The sequence below is a fragment of the Phacochoerus africanus genome, chromosome 3 (assembly GCF_016906955.1).
Source record: "Phacochoerus africanus isolate WHEZ1 chromosome 3, ROS_Pafr_v1, whole genome shotgun sequence".
Classification (NCBI taxonomy): Eukaryota; Metazoa; Chordata; class Mammalia; order Artiodactyla; family Suidae; genus Phacochoerus; species Phacochoerus africanus.
In genome coordinates, this window is record NC_062546.1 from 14,879,820 (window position 1) to 14,896,630 (window position 16,811).

Below are 16,811 nucleotides of genomic sequence, written 5' to 3' on the forward strand. Positions count from 1 at the left end.
CCCCTCCCCACTTCTCTCTCCCCATCAGTAACCACTCATTGGTTCTCTATATCTGCGAGTCTGCTTCTCTTGTGTTATATTCACTAGTTTGTTGAATCCCAAAGAGGAATTTTTTTTAGATTCCACATATAGGTAACATCATACAGTATTTGTCTTTCTCTCTGATTTATTTCACTTAGCATAATACCCTTCAAGTCCATCTATGTTGTTGCAAATGGTAAAATTTCATCCTTTTTAATGGCTGTGTAGTATTCCATTACATATGTAAATCACATCATCTTTATCCATTCATCTGTTGATGCACACTTAGCTTGCTTCTGTATCTTGGCAGTTGTAAATAATGCTGCTGTGAACATTGGAGTGCATGTATCTTAGAATTAGTGGTTTTGTTTTTTCAGATATATATCCAGGAGTGGAGTTGCTGGATCATATGGTAGTTCTAGTTTCAGTTTTTTAAGAAATCTCCCTACTGTTTTCCACAGTGGCTGTACCAGTTTACAATTCCCACCAACAGTCTACAAGGGTTCTCTTTTCTCCAGATCCTCGCCAACATTTATTGTGTTCTTTTTGATGGTGGCCATTCTGACAGGTGTGAGGTGATATCTCAACATGGTTTTGATTTGCATTTCCCTGATGATTAGCTGTGTTGAATACCTTTTCATGTGTTTATTGGCCATCTGTGGTTCCTCTTTGGAAAAATGTCCACTCAGGTTTTCTGCCCATTTTTAAATCAGGTTGTTTGTTTTTTAATGTTGAGTTGTATAAGCTGTGTATATATTTTGGATATTAACTCCTTATTGGTCATGACATGTGCAAATATCTTCTCCTATTCAGTAGGTTGTCTTTTCATTTTCTTGATGGTTTCCTTTGCCAAGCAAAAGCTTTCAAGTTTAATTAGGTCCCATTTGTTTATTTTTGCTTCTATTTCCTTTGTATTAGGAGACAGATTTGAAAAAGTATTGCTACTATGTATGTTGAAGGGTAATTGACTACTTTCTTTAGAGCAGGATTCTTAAGGTTTTGTTGTTGTTTTGGACCCCTCTGACCATCTGGAGAAACCTATGGCCCCTTCTCAGAAAAATGTTTGTAAATGCATAAAATTATGGAGTTACAAAGAAAACCAATTATACTGAAACACAGTCATCAAAATATTAAAAAGACAAATATGTGATATAGGACTGTATGTGCTTCTTTATTAATGGGTTAAATAATAAGAGTTAATGGCACATCTAAAATTTACATAATTTCAAAGTAATGAGTGCAATAATGCTGATAATTCTCAACATCTCTAATAACTGTAATGCAATGTGAAATATCTATGATTTCTATTGGAGACATCAGAGCAGGCTCTGCTAATACTATTGTTGACTGCCTTCCTAATTGAATGAAATGCTTACTTTCAGTTAGAGATAGATGAACACAAAGAAGTAGATTTTTCCCAGTTTGTGACCTCCAGGTTAAGGTCCTCTACTTTATAATATATTTAGCACCCCTTTACCCTCAGCTGTGTGATTAGAAGGTAACCCAGAATTTTTCCTCACATCCCATCACAGCCTCTGATGGGAAAAGTCATTTCAAAACAGAAGTGTGCAGTCCTATAAGAGTGTGCCATAGGCTGGCCAACTACGACCAGTTAAAGCTTATTGAGCAGGACCTAGCCGCAACATTCACGGTTTTCCTTTGAGATAGGTCTTATTACTATCTCTGTTTTATAAAAGGGGAAACTGAAGCACAGAGAGAGGTTAGGTAACACGCACAAGCTCGCACAGCTAGCAAATGGTAAAGCCAGATTTGGACTTAAGTAGTCTGAATCCGTAGTCTGCGCTCCTGCCTACCAGCTATACTATTCCTCTCCTCTGAATGGGGAGGGGGAGTGAGATTTAAACTAAAGCCCTCAGGATGAATAGGAGTTAATTAAAGAGGTGGCAGAGAAAGGAGGAGGGAGGATGAAGATGTAGGAAATGGGCTGGGGGAGTGTTTTAGGCAGAGGGAATGGAAGGTTCACATGTCCCCAGGGAGAAACAATGCAGTTCATCCAGAGCCTGAAAGAATACCACTGGGGCTGCAGGTTGGAAAGCAAGGGCAACAGTGGCATAAAATAAGGCTGGATGGCAGAAAGTTTCCAGGTCTTATAGGCCCTTGAAGGCAATTTTAACATTATCCTAAGGACAGGGGAGGAGTGACAGTCAGATGTGTTATGTATATATGTGCTCTAGTTGTAGAAGAGAAAGAATTGGGAGAAAAAGCAGAAGCAAGGAGCCTAGTTTGGAGGTAAGCGAGGAGTGAGGATAGTTTGGACTGGGTGGTGGCCAGAGGTACCTAGAGAAGTGGATAGATTTTAGAAAGTCTTGGGGTCTGATGCACTGGATGTGGGAACACAGGATAACTCTGGGGCAGACTGTATTTCTCAGAGATGGCCTCAGCTATAGCTCCCCTGCACACACTCTTCTTCCAGTGGGACCATACTCTCCTCTCATTGAGAGGTGGGCCTGTGTCTCCCCGCCCCCCGAATCTGGTCAACTGTATGAGGCTATATGACTCCCAAGGTTATGTCATAGAAGGCAATACAGCCCCTGCCTGGCTCTTGCAGCTGCTCTCTCCAAGCCCTGAGCGCTATTTAAGCAGCACAAGTGCTCTGAGACCGCCACGCTGTGAGGAAGCCCAGACTGGCCCGCGTGGAGAGACCAGGTGGAGGGGCCCTGAAACCATATGAAGAGAGGTGTCCAGCCAGGCAGCGTCTGCTCCCTCCCCCTGCTCTTCTAGCTGCAGCCATTGGCTGACTAACTCTGAGCCAGACTTCTCAACCAAGGCCTTCCCAAGTTTCTGATTCCCAGAAATTATGAACAAGAATAAAATGGTTGTTTTAAATCACTAAGTTTGAATCAGGAATCCTCATCCTCAGATGCTCTTTCTACTGACCTGGACAGTTAGCCAGGTCTAACCCTCATAAGAGAGACTTAACATTCTCATTTGGAGTTATTTGTGATGGACTCTGAAACATGGTAAATAGTTTTTAAGTATGTTATCTCTGAAATTTTAATTACCCAGCCCAGTGGTTTGCAAACCTGGGAGAGCTTTTTAAATAAAGATACGGATTCTCAAGTTCTGCCCTAGACTCACTGAATTATAATCTCCAGGAAAGAGTAAGCCTTTGGCTCAGCTGAACTGTCCTACTCTCTGACCCTATCCTTCAACTTTTTTTGTTATAATTATTATACTTATATTCTTTTTCTACACCCCAACCTAGTGGTAGGGAAATTAGGCAAATAAGGAGATGGATCCTTTTAGAATTTCAAGGGAAGGAGGCATTAACTAGATTCCCTGTTCACCTGAGCAGCACAAACAAGATTCACTTACCTACATCAAAGATAATTCTCTTTAAAGGTTTTTACAAGTATATTTCACAGGGCTCTGGAAATAAGATAACTAAATCTATTCTCTCTAGAGTGACAATAATTGAAATGGTATGGATTTCCCCCAAAAGGAACAGAGATATGATGGAAACAATGATTAGTCTTTAAGTTAATCCTCCTGTAGAAAAGAATGATATATAATAAAGAAGAGAGACAAAAATGGTATCTATTTATGACATCATACATCAAAATCATTCTCAACTGAAGTAAAGATTTAGCTACTAAAAAGGGAAAGTAGGAGTTCCCGTCGTGGCATAGTGGTTAATGAATCTGACTAGGAACCATGAGGTTGTGGGTTCGATCCCTGGCCTTGCTCAGTGGGTTAAGGATCCAGCATTGCTGTGAGCCGTGGTGTAGGTCACAGATGCGGCTCAGGATCCCGCGTTGCTGTGGCTCTGGCGTAGGCCGGCGGCTACAGCTCCGATTTGATCCCTAGCCTGGGAACCTCCATATGCCATGGGAGCGGCCCAAGAAAATGGCAAAAAGACAAAAAATAAATAAATAAAAATAAATAAAATAAAATAAAAGGGGAAAGTAAATCATGGTAAAATTAGCAAAGGAAAAAACATATATGTTAAGTTTCTAGAGAGAGGAAAGTCAAAAGTCAAAAATAAGTCAGCAAGGCTGTGTTCCTTCTGGAAGCTCTGGGGAAAAATCTGTCTTCTCACCTTTTCCAGATTCTAGAGGCCTCTTGCTTTCCTTGGCTTTTGGCTCCATCCTCCATCTTCAAAGCCAGCAGTGCCATAACATCTTCCAATCCCTCCTTGCTTCCCTCCCTCGTGCTATCTGTATCCATCTCCATCTCTCTCTCTCTCCCCTGCTCCTGCTTTTGTCATCACATCTCTTTCTCTGACTCTGGCCTTCCTACGTCTCTCTTATAAGGACTCTTCTCATGACATCGAGGATCGTCTCCCCACCTGAAGATCTTTAATCGAATGACCTCCGCAAATTCCTGTGCCACCTAAGCTGACGTATCCACAGGCTCCAGAGATTAGGATGTGGACATCTTTTGGAGGATGTTATTCTGGCCACCACAGTCGTATAGAGCTATCCTGACATGAATGGGTATATCACGGAGGCTGGGCTGGGAGGGACCTTAGGGTAACCGTTCTGCAGTTCTGGAGCCACCTCTTTCAATGTACAACAGCACTTTTCCAAGTGCGGGGGAGGGCAGACCCATTCCGACAAACTCTGCTGCCAGAATCTTGCTTTGAGGAGCTATTAGCTCCCTGGGGGCCCACCAGGAATTCAGAATCATCACAACAAAGTCCCCTCCACGCCCAGTCCAATGTCCTGGGGAACATGGGCTCCTTGATCAGTTTCCAGTTACATTTATTTCATTTTTCCACCTGTGAATGGAGTGGTCCGTGGAAATCCAAGGGCCTCTGTTTCTAGAGATGGTTTAACAACTGTTAGCACAAGCAAATCTATAAAAAGGCACATGGTGTCACAAAGTGCACCCAGATGAGAGCTGTGAGCTGGTGAGCCTGCACAGTGAGCCAGGCATGATTTTAAGAGCTTTTTGTATGATGTGTGCTACTGCACTGAACGTAATTTACTTCATACTAACCTTATGAGGTCGGTCCTATTATCATCTCCATTTTACAGATGAAGAAAATGAGACATAGGAGGTTAAAGAACAAGCTCAAATTTGCCCAGCTAGGAAGTGGTGAAGCAGAGTTGTAGACGTCAGATGTGGGATTCCACAGCCTGGGTTCTGATCCACCAAGTCTTCATAAATGGTAAATTCCACTAATAGGCAGGCAGGTCCATGGTGGGCTGGGGAGAGGGGTGTTGTGAAGCCTGTGACAGTAAGCTGCAGTCCTATCTGTCCCCACTCTCAATGCCTCTCTCCTCACCTGTCACAGCAGGTTTCACTGGCCAGGGGCTCCCACCAAGACTGACTTAGAGGAATGAAGAATTCCTTGGCCTTTATTAGTCATGTGAACCCTTTGAGATTTTGGAAATAGGAGATATTAATCCTTTTGCCTGAAAAAATGCATTTATGCACAGAATATTTTAGAGGGTTCTAGTCAAAAGAAAATCACTAGCCGAGAAGGACACAGCATCACTTCTGTGTATTCCTGTCAAAAGTGTATAACTAGAATCTAACAATGAAAAACCATAAGACAGGGTCTAATGAGGGATGGTCTACAAAATAAATGGCCTGCGAGCTCCCATTGGGGCTCAGTGGGTTAAGGACCCAACTAGTGTCCACGAGGATGCAGGTTTGATCCCTGGCCTTGCTCAGTGGCTTAAGAATCTGACATTGTTGCAAGCTGCAGCATAGGACACAGATGTGGCTTAGATCCATCATTGCCATGGCTGTGGCATAGGCCAGCAGCTGCAGCTCCAATTCGACCCCTAGCCTGGGAACGTCCATATGCCATGGGTGCGGCCCTAAAAAAATAAAATAAAATAAATAGCCTGGACTCTTAAAAAATGTCAAGGTCTCAAAAGACAAAGAAAGACTGAAGAAATGTTGCAAATTAAAGGAGATGGCAGAGACTTGAAAACCAAAGGCAGCATGTAACCCTAGACTGGATCCCAGACCAGAAAAAAGTTATTTTGCTCTAATGAACAGTAGTGGGACAATTGATGAAATCCAAATCATAAGTTTGATAAGGCAATGGAGTTCCCGTCGTGGCACAGTGGTTAACGAATCCGACTAGGAACCATGAGGTTGCGGGTTCGGTCCCTGCCCTTGCTCAGTGGGTTAACGATCCAATCCGGCGTTGCCGTGAGCTGTGGTGTAGGTTGCAGACGCGGCTCGGATCCCGAATTGCTGTGGCTCTGGTGTAGGCCGGTGGCTACAGCTCCGATTAGACCCCTAGCCTGGGAACCTCCATATGCCGCAGGAGCAGCCCAAGAAATAGCAAAAAGACAAAAAAAAAAATAATAAGTTTGATAAGGCAAAGATACTGCAGAAGTAATATAGAGATACTAATTATTGAATCAAACTGGATTAGATAATACGGAGATATTACAGACAAACAGCTGTATATGAAACAAGGCAAAATGCTCAGCATGTGGGGAATCTGGGTGAAGAACATTCAGGACTTCTTCATCCTACTTTTTGCCACTCCACTGTAAATCTGAAATCATTTGAAAAATTTCAAAATACTTTTAAGAATCATCAAGTCTAGAGCCAGAGGGTTTCACGATGTAGTAAATGAGAATTGCACTTAACCTGCCAGCCATCTGAGCTCTGCACATCTTCCAAGTCTACAGAAAAAAGCTTAGAAGCGCTTTCACGAGACAGCTAGTGGAACGAGGTGGCAAGAAGTTCCTCATCTGTGGAGTGGAGTGCAACCCAGGGGCACGAGCCCGTCACTCACCTCCAGTGCTCTGTGACTTTGGGCAAGTCACATAGGCTTCTCAGTGCCTCAACGGACTCATCTGAAAAACTGACATACTTTAGTATTTACCAAGGAGAATATCTATATGACATCAAGAGAGGGAAGGAATCTTTACACAAGACACAGAACGCCGCAAACCATAAAGGGAAAGATTGAAACATATGACTACATTAAAATTTTAAACTTTTGCATGATGAGACACCATGAACAAAGTAAATCGATGGTGTTCCCTTATGGTGCAGTGGGTTAAGGATCTGACATTGTCACTGCAGTGGCTCAGGATGCTACTGTGGCACAGGTTTGATTCCTGGCCCAGGAACATCCACAGGCCTTGGGTGCAGCCAAACAAACAAACAAACAAACAAAGTAAATCCATAAATCACAGACAAAAGACCTAACTAACACAAGATAAGAATCAATCAATAAATCAGAAAAACAAATAAACCCACCAGGAAAATGGTCAGGAAATATCAATAGGCAGATCAATAAGGAAGAAACCTGGATAGCCTGTGAGAAATGATGCTCAATATCACTAAATTTAGGAAAATTAAAATTAAAACAAAGATATCACTTCACACCTATTGTCATAAGAAAAGATAAATAGATGAATAAAGTCAAAATACTAAAAAGTTGGCAAGGATGTCTAGAAATGGTAGTTATTCATTGCTGGCAGGTGTATATATTAATGCTTCTTTGGAGAGAAATCTGGCTATAAACCTCCTAAAGTTTAAGATGTGATATACTACAAAGTCATCAATTCCACTCCTAAGTGTGTAGCCTAGAAAAGTCTGACATGTGTACATAAGGAGATACGTGCCAATGTGTTCAATGCAGCACCCCCTATAATAGAAATCTAACTATTCCTTGGAACGGATACATAAAATGTGACTGATTCATACAATAAAACACTATGCAGCAAATAAAACAAATAATTTAGAGAAGTAGTCCTCAAACTTTAGGATGTATCAGCATCACCAGAAGGGCTTGACAAAGAAGTTGCTGGATCCCATTCCTAGTGTTTCTGATTCAATAGATCTGGGTATGGCCAAGTTTTTGCCTTTCTGACAAGTTCTTAAAATTACTACTGCTGCAGGAGTTCCCATTGTGACTCAGCAGGTTAAGAACCCAAATAATACCCATGAGGATGCAGGTTCGATCCTTAGCCTTGTTCAGTGGGTTAAGGATCCAGTGTTGCTGTGAGCTGTGGTGTAGGTCGCAGACGTAGCTCGGATCCCATGTTGCTATGGCTGCGGTGTAGGCTGGCACCTGTAGTTCCAATTCGACCCCTAGCCTAGGAATTTCCATATGAGGTGGGTGTGACCCCCAAAAAAGCAAAAAAAAAAAAATTTACTACTGCTGATTGCTGGTTTAGGGACCACACGTTAAGAACCAGGAGTTCCCATTGTGGTGCAGCAGTTAATGAATCGACTAGGAACCATGAGGTTGCGGGTTCGATCCCTGCCCTTGCTCAGTGGGTTAAAGGATCCAGCGTTGCCGTGAGCTGTGGTGTAGGTCGAAGACAAGGCTCGGATCCGGTGTTGCTGTGGCTGTGGTGTAGGCCGGTGGCCACAGCTCCGATTAGACCCCTAGCCTGGGAACCTCCATATGCTGCAGGAGCGGCCCTAGAAAAGGCAAAAAGAAAAAACAAAAACAAACAAACAAACAAAAAAACAAAAAAAAGAACTACTATACCAGCTATATGTTTCAACACAATTATATCTTGAAAACTTAGTAGAGTTAAAAAAAAAAAAGCAAGTTGTGTAAGGATGCATAATATGTATCTAAACACATTAAACAATAGAATACAGATGATGGGTATATATATATTAAAATATACATATGCACCCCTTTATACTAAATGTACACAATATACGTGAAAATATATGTCATCAGGGTGATTATCTCTGGAAGAGAGGGGAAGAAAAGAGGAGGGTCTTAGTGGTGAGTAGAAAGATAGGTAGTATTGCATGTAGTTTAATGTGTTTGAAATGTTAAAGAATTTTTAAAGCTTAAGTTATATAGTGTCAGAACAGAATAGAGGGCCCAGAAATAAAGTTTAAAAAAATTATATAGTGGGGGGTGGGGGGGTGTGCTTGGGTTGTGGGATGGAAATCCTGTGAAATTGGATTGTGATGATCATTATACAACTACAGATGTGATAAATTCACTGAGTAATTAAAAAATAATTAAAAAATTATATAGTATCTATCACATAGGGCTGTTGCGAAGAATAAATGAAATAATGTGAAACTTCTGGATGGGTAAAGATAGCAAGTTGAATTGAGTCACAGAATCTCTGTCCCTGTATATCTAACCAAAAAGTAATAACATAAAATTAAAAGGTACCTCTCCAAAATTGAGAATTAATTCAACCAAACAATGAAAGCATACGTCTTTATGGTATAAGCCCCAAAAAGGAGTAACCAAGGAAAGAAACATGAGTCTGAACTGAATCAAGTGTAGCAGTTGTCTTTGCTTTTTTTATTGAAGTATAGTTGATTTACAATGTTGTGTTGGTTACTGGCATCTTTTTAGGGCTGCACCCACAGCATGTGGAGGTTCCCAGGCTGGGGGTCGAATCAGAGCTACAGCTGCCAGCTTGCACCACAGCCACAGCAACACAGAATCCGAGCCATGTCTGCAACCTACAACCACAGCTCACCCCAAGGCCAGATCCTTAACCCACTGAGAGAGGCCAGGGATCAAATTCACAACCTCATGGTTACTAGTCAGATTTGTTTCCACTGTGCCACAATGGGAACTCCTACAATGTTGTGTTGGATTGAGGGGTAGTGGAAAGTGATTCAGTTATACACACATGCATGCATGTATGTATATATATATTTTAAGATTCTTTTCTCATATAGGTTATTAAAAAATATTGAATATAGTTCCCTGTGCTATACAGTAGGTCTTTGTTGTTTGTCTATTTCATACATCAAGTGTGGTTTTTTGTTTGTTTGTTTTTTGTTTTTGTCTTTTCTAGGGCCACACACGCAGCATATGGAGGTTCCCAGGCTAGGGGTGGAATCGGAGCCATAGCCACTGGCCTACACCACAGCCACAGCAACATGGGATCCGAGCCATGTCTGCGACCTACACCACACATCATGGCAACACCAGATCCTTAATCCACTGAGTGAGGCCAGGGATCGAACCCGCAAACTGATGGTTCCTAGTTGGATTCGTTACCCACCGAGCCACGACGGGAACTCCTCAAGTGTGGTTTTTTAACCTGACCCACAAAAGGATATCAGGAAAGCAAGTGAATCCACAAAATCATGAGACTTCTCACCTAGAGCGAGCTAACAACTGGGATAAAGTAAAGGGAAAATCTCTGGGAGTAGGAATCCCTCTCTGCCTTCAGAACCTCTCAGCAGAGGTGGGAAACCAGACAGCTTCCATTTTCCCAGGTGCCGTGATGAATTATGAGGATCCGAAGGTCAAGCATATCTGCTGATAGGATCAGACACATCCTGCACTATTCACAAGGAGAAAAATTAGACAATAGAGTGCCTCCCAATTTCTCTCCCTCAGCTATTTTTGTTTGTACTCGAGTGTGATTATCCGCCTAACTCTATCTTTCTGCTAGACAGTAATCTCCAAGATAGCAGGGATGGGTCTGTATTTGCTCATGCTATTGCCTAGCAAATAGGTGTATAATAAATCATAGAGCCACCTAGGAGGTGTATAATAAACATTCAGATTGGAAATCAGTGAAGGAAAGAGCATATGAGTTAGTGTCAAAGAAATCTTATTTCTCATAGTGTTCATATTCCACAGCCACCATTTTTATTTTGCATGCACTCCTCACAAGGAGAAAAATGAAACCCCATGGGGTCTGGGACATTTCCTAACTAATAAAAATAAGTCTACCTGATTCATATAGCCATCACTGTGATTAATAGAGTGCATTTACAATTGGGTGAGCAAACTCCATTCCCTGTGACACATATATTCTACAGATTAAATAAACAATACAACATTTTATGTGCTTCACAGTCAACAACTACATTCTGGTAAATTTATTTTGACATTGAATGAATATTCCAGAAGGAAGTCAAGAAGAATATCACCAGAAGCTTTTTGCCTCATGTCAGTGAAACTAACAGGAAACACAGCCTACTTAAACGTTAACTTAAAACATTTTCTCTACCTTTCTGCTCCTTGTGATCCAGAAGTTACAGGAATGTATAAACTAGTCCCCAATACAAACATCTGTAGGTATTGAGGTTTATGTGAGACGACTCCAAAGTATTCTAGGATTCAAAGGATCTGTTTCTACAGTTAGGAAAGGCGGCACCCTGAATATAAAAGAAAGGCGAAGCCCTTTTGGATATAGGGAACCGGGCCTGGGACCCAGCGTCAGCCGGGGACGCCGTTACTAAGCAACCCCACGCTTCTCCAACTGCCGCCCAACCCACTTCCCCGCCCTCATTGCTAAGGAGATCGATGCTCCAGCCTTGCCGCAAACCCGAGCGCTCTTGCGACATTGCCGCGCCTGCCGCTGCGTGCGCGCCCTCTGCCCCCACTCTCCGCCCCGGCCGCCATTGCCTCGTGCCCGCGCCGGTCGGTTGGTGGCGCCTTTGTCCTACGGCGGGCAGGTGGGCTGAAGCGGAGGCGGCAGCGGCGGGCCTGAGGCGAAGGAGCGGCCGGGAGCCCGCCGCGCTGGTAGCGGTGAGTGCGGGGAAGCAGTAGCCGTCCGCCGAGGCGTGGGGCTGACGGGCAGGCGGTTGAGGGGGTCGGGGCCGGATGGGGACGCTGAGGCGGGAGGGCCCGCTCGACGCGCGGCCACGGTCTCGGCTCCTCTCCGGGTGCGCGCGGGGCTGCGCATGCCCTGTACGGGGCGCGGCCTCCTTTGGCTCCGGTCCGGCGCAGGCCCGGCCTGCCAGGGCGGCCGGTGGTGGACTCTGGGCCGTGGCGCCGCACCGCTGCCGCCAGTTTGTGCGCGACCCGCCGGTAATAGTCGTCCAGGCTCTTCTGTAGGCTAGGGCTGCACACTCCGCGCCACCTTCTCGAAATGCGAAGTCGTTCGCCTGCGGGTCGTCGGCGAGTCGGTGGCGCAGTCGGGATTCGAACCCGGGCCGAGGCGCCGGCCTCACCGGGCGTTCTCCGGGGCGCGCGGCGCGGGGCGGCGAACCGAGTGCTCCGTCCCCCATCGCCGCCGCCTCGCGGCCCCTTGACAGCATCCTCGACACGTCTCGTTGTTATGTGACCCCACCCACCCATTTTATAATACGGACCTGCGCCCAGAAAACGGGGAAAGAAATCGGGCCCGAGGTTACCCTGGCAACTAGCGACTGAGCCAGTGTCCCAGCTTGCTGACTCTCCGTCTCCGGACCCCGAGCACTTTCCGCACCCAGGCAACCCGCCGGGGGCTTTTTTTTTTTTTTTTTTTTTTTTTTATAGGACGGCGTTACCCCGATTTCAGTCTCTCGCGTTGCACTTTTATGTCCGTGTATTCATCTGTACTGCTATTTATTTACCAAATGTTACTTTTTTTCTTTAAGCTGACTTTTTTTTCCCCCTCCGTTTTAATGTGTTTGTTTAAGGTGGAAACGTAAATCACCAACCGTACAATGGTCATTGAAAAATAAATACTTATCTGTTAAAAATAAACGGTGCGTCCTTGTTCCTCCTGAAATTATTCTGCGTTCCACGCTTTGGGAAACGCTGTTCTAGGAGTATGGGGTTAATTATGAGCCTTCTGTCTAGCTTTGTGCACAGAATTTCTCCCTGAGGCATAGCAGATTTCATGAAATGTCTCAGGATCTGGGGGGGTAGTAATTAATATTCTAAGCCTTGTCGTTGTAAACTCTTCTCATTATTGACTTAAGGCGGGATAGTCCCAGAGAACTGCAGGAACTGTGCGCTCAAGGGCACCCTGATGTGCTTCCTCTGTTCTTGCAGCCTTGTGGTGTCATAGTTACCTGACAGTTGAAAAAGATGTGTCTGCAAACGCCGATGGAGCAGTTTGGGTTTTTGACAACTCTCGATTTAATGTTTTCTGTATGAGTCAGTCTGGGTGTGAAAACTAACTTTCACGTTGACTTTCTGAAACAGTAAAGCCCAAGCTTTGCGTTGGAGTGCTGGAGATCACTTGGTTATATGTTGACATCTGTTCCATCGTTCTGGTTTCTTTGCCTTTCTTTTAGTTCATCTGTCACCTTCCAGATAGTCTTTGAAACCTCTGACACAATCTTTTGACCTAAAGCATAGAAACAGTGATTTTTCCTTGTAGAATGTGTTGGAGAAGACCCAGTGGAAGACCCAGTGGTGCATGCCTGTGAACATCACACTTTGAAAAAGGCATTGACAGGTTATTCATCAGTTAACAGTCTGTTGTATTTAAGCTCTGTTGTATTTAAGCTCTGTTTTTGTGTGTGAGAGAGCAGATTTATGGCCGTGCCCACGGCAGATAGAACTTCCCCAGCCAGGGATAGAACCTGCACTACAGCAGCAACCCAGGCTACTTCAGTGACAACGACAGATCCTTAACCCTCTTCACCACAAGAGAACTCTTCCCCCCCCCCCCAGATTTACTTTAATTCATCGAGAGAAAAGTCAGAAGTCAGCTCAGGCCATTCAAGGGGTTTTTTTCTCCCCTCCAAGGCTGAGTAAAAAATCCCCTATTCCTTGGAGTTACTTTGTATGAACACAATGTAGAACTTAAAAAAGACTAAGGTAATTTTCCTCACAATTCTAAGCAGCAGGCCTGTGCAGAGAGTGAGAATTTTATTTTGCTCCAGTCAGTTTCAGAACTTTAGCAAATGGAGCCTTATCACCAGTGCTCAAAAGCTAAGGATAGGGAGTTCCCGTCGTGGCGCAGTGGTTAACGAATCCGACTAGAAACCATGAGGTTGCAGGTTCGATCCCTGCCCTTGCTCAGTGGGTTAACGATCCAGCATTGCTGTGAGCTGTGGCGTAGGTCACAGACGCGGCTCGGATCCCACGTTGCTGTGGCTCTGGTGTAGGCTGATGGCTACAGCTCCGATTCGACCCCTAGCCTGGGAACCTCCATGTGCTGCGGGAGCGGCCCAAGAAATGGCAAAAAGACAAAAAAAAAAAAATAGCTAAGAATAAACATTTTTTTGGAAAAATGTTGAGAAGGAGCACCTGATGGTTTGCAACTTAATTTTAAATAGTCATGGCAAGCATTCAGTCTCTCTGGCCTGCAGATGGCAGTGCCTTTGTACAGCTTATTACTATTGTGCACATTGTTGGAATTCACTGTGTTTAAGAATGGAAAACCTTTGAAGGAAGTATATTTAATATTTGATTCCATTCAGTTTACATTGTTTCTTTGTTTTTGTCTCTCCTGCTGAGGAATGAAACATCTATTCTTAAACTCACTTCCTTGCTCTCCTTCCAGGCTGGTAATGATAACATAAAACCAGCAGTGCCTCTGGTTCACAAATACCAAAGCGGGTTTACAAATACCAACTCATTTTCTCCCACTAATCATCTTGTTAGCTAAACCAGTCTTATTATATATTTTTTCATATGAGGGAGCAGTGGCTTAGAGGGGCTAGATTTCTTGCCCAAATCACGTATTAGTAGAACATATTCAAGATATTATTGAAAATAAAAGATTTTGTGGTCAAGCAAGATTGGGAAATGTTGAGGTAAAGCATTGTCCTTACTCCAGAACTTCTTAGAGGCTTTGTTGAACATGTGCGATATAGATGTCCAAGAGCGGAGGGTATCACAGTGCCTTCCTCTTGCTCTCCTCTGTGACACCTTAAGGTCGCGGTGTTCTTCCAAACTAACTGCTCTTCCTGCCACACTCGGTTTGCTCTCTGTACTTTGGGGTTAACTAATGATTACCATGTATCATAAGACAAGCGCTTTTAAAGCTCCATCAACTTTCTTGTGCCAAAAGAGTTGTGAGCAGCATACACACGTGTCTAGGCTATTCAGCTAAAGCAGAATTAAAAGTAAACTATGAAGAAGTTAAAAGGGCAGTGACCAACAGAAGATTACCCTCTATGTTATTCTCATTAATGGGAAGGGTTAATGAAAGGATTAGAGTAAGGCCACTGTCTGAAGCAGCAGCACATTAGGGAAATATGAAGTATACTGACAGCTAAATATGTAATACCAGCATGCCTGCTGCTTTTTAAATGGTGGTTTCATTACCACCAGATATGAATATTTATAGTGATAGTCATTTTCATTCTTTATCCTAGCACTAAAAAATAAAAGATAACGGGTCAACTGGACTAATTACTTTTATGTTCAGAAAATAATTCCCCTCAAAGAATCAAAACTGCTCTGGACCATAAGACTCTTTTCCTTTTATTTCACATTCAAACCCACATTATTGTTGACCTATGTAAAAACCAACAACTTTAGGCAAGGATCAGGAAAACTTAAGTTGCATTGGTGAACAGTTATAAAGCAGAATGTCTTATAACTTTCTTTAGCTATAAAACATATCTTGAGTGGTCCCCTGGTTTGGATCTGGAATGATTGAATTACTCAAGATTAGGTTGATCCTTCAGCTAGTGGGCAAGCTTTGAAGAACCTTGAATTATAAGTGATTTTGCTTTAAGTGAGTATACTTAATTATGCAATTGGAAATTGAGTTAGTAATAACAGATACTTAGGGTCAAAGAGGATACAAGAAATTTATTTTTAATCTTCAGAAATTCTGATAGTCAAGAGAAAAAATAGGAAAAACATGATTTTCATTCCATTTTAAAAATTAGGCTTATAGGAGTTCCCGTTGTGGCGCAGTGGTTAACGAATCCGACTAGGAACCGTGAGGTTGCGGGTTCGATCCCTGCCCTTGCTCAGTGGGTTAACGATCCAATCCGGCGTTGCCGTGAGCTGTGGTGTAGGTTGCAGACGCGGCTCGGATCCCGCGTTGCTGTGGCTCTGGCGTAGGCCAGTGGCTACAGCTCCGATTCAACCCCTAGCCTGGGAACCTCCATATGCCACGGGAGCGGCCCAAAGAAATGGCAAAAAGACAAAAAAAAAAAAAAATTAGGCTTATAAACATATGACTGAACTCTCTGCAGCCTTTGGGAAATTTATATTAGGACAGCGTCAGAGTCACTAGAACAGCTTGTTGGAAATACAGATCCTTGAATGGAGCTCCCTACCCCTATTCCCCTGACCAATCTTTGGAGGTGGGGACTAGAAAATCTGCCTCTCAAAAGCCATCCATGTAGTTCTTATGTACATTAAAGTTTTGAGAATCCGATTTAGGGCTTTAAGAAATGAGTTTTCAGTGGAAATGGAGGGTGGAAGCAGATTCTAGTACTAATCTATTTGTATACAGATTACTGATGGAAATTGACAGCTCTGGTTTATGGTTGGATTTACCTTAATGGATTTGTTTCGGGCAAGACCTTATTATTATTATTATTTTTGCAAGACCTTAATTTTAACTATGAAATGTTTTTTGACTTCATAGTTTGAACTAAATGTAATAGGAATAGTTAGAATGTCTGGAGTTTTTGATATTTTAATTCCTTCCATTCACATCAGTCACATGCTTTCACCTTATGAGAAGGAAGCAAACCTACTACAGTTCATGGTCTGCTTAACTTCAGGTTTGTTCCACTTTGCTTGTAGCGATGTGGATGTGAAATTCTATGTATGTGTGGCCATTTCTTTCTTTTTGTCAAGAGTTGCATTTAGATATGAAAACAAAATGCCTCAGAAGTTGTAGCCCCTACCAGCAAAACAATACTGACAGCTCTGGTTTACAGAATTTAGAGAGAACTTTAGTGGGTAGCTTGCCCTTTATTAGCCAAAAAAGTGGATAACATGCTATTAAAAAATTGGCAAGCTCGGTGGTTAATATTTTTCCTGCTAGTTTATAACTATATGGTTGGGAAAAGAAATTTTAACCTTTGGGGATTTAAGTGATCAGATGAAATTGAAGGGAAGTGGTGGACTGCCCACTCCTCCTTTTGGGGCAGGGGGCACTGACCTAATAATTGGATATTATTATTACCTTTAGCTCTACAGAAACTTAGGTTAATGATCCCATTTCCTTTGGAGATTGCTGTGTGAGTATACTTTCTAA

General features: G+C 43.1%; 1 protein-coding gene across 3 annotated transcripts in view; it reads left to right on the plus strand.

Annotated features, from left to right (window-relative positions):
• Window positions 1-11,301: 11,301 nt before the first annotated feature.
• NCOA5 (nuclear receptor coactivator 5) overlaps window positions 11,302-16,811 on the plus strand; it is a 32,325-nt gene continuing 26,815 nt past the window's right edge. For all 3 annotated transcript variants that reach the window (XM_047770972.1, XM_047770970.1, XM_047770971.1), the window contains exon 1: window positions 11,302-11,449. The gene's annotated coding sequence lies outside the window, so the exon portion shown is untranslated. The remainder of the gene's footprint in view (window positions 11,450-16,811) is intronic.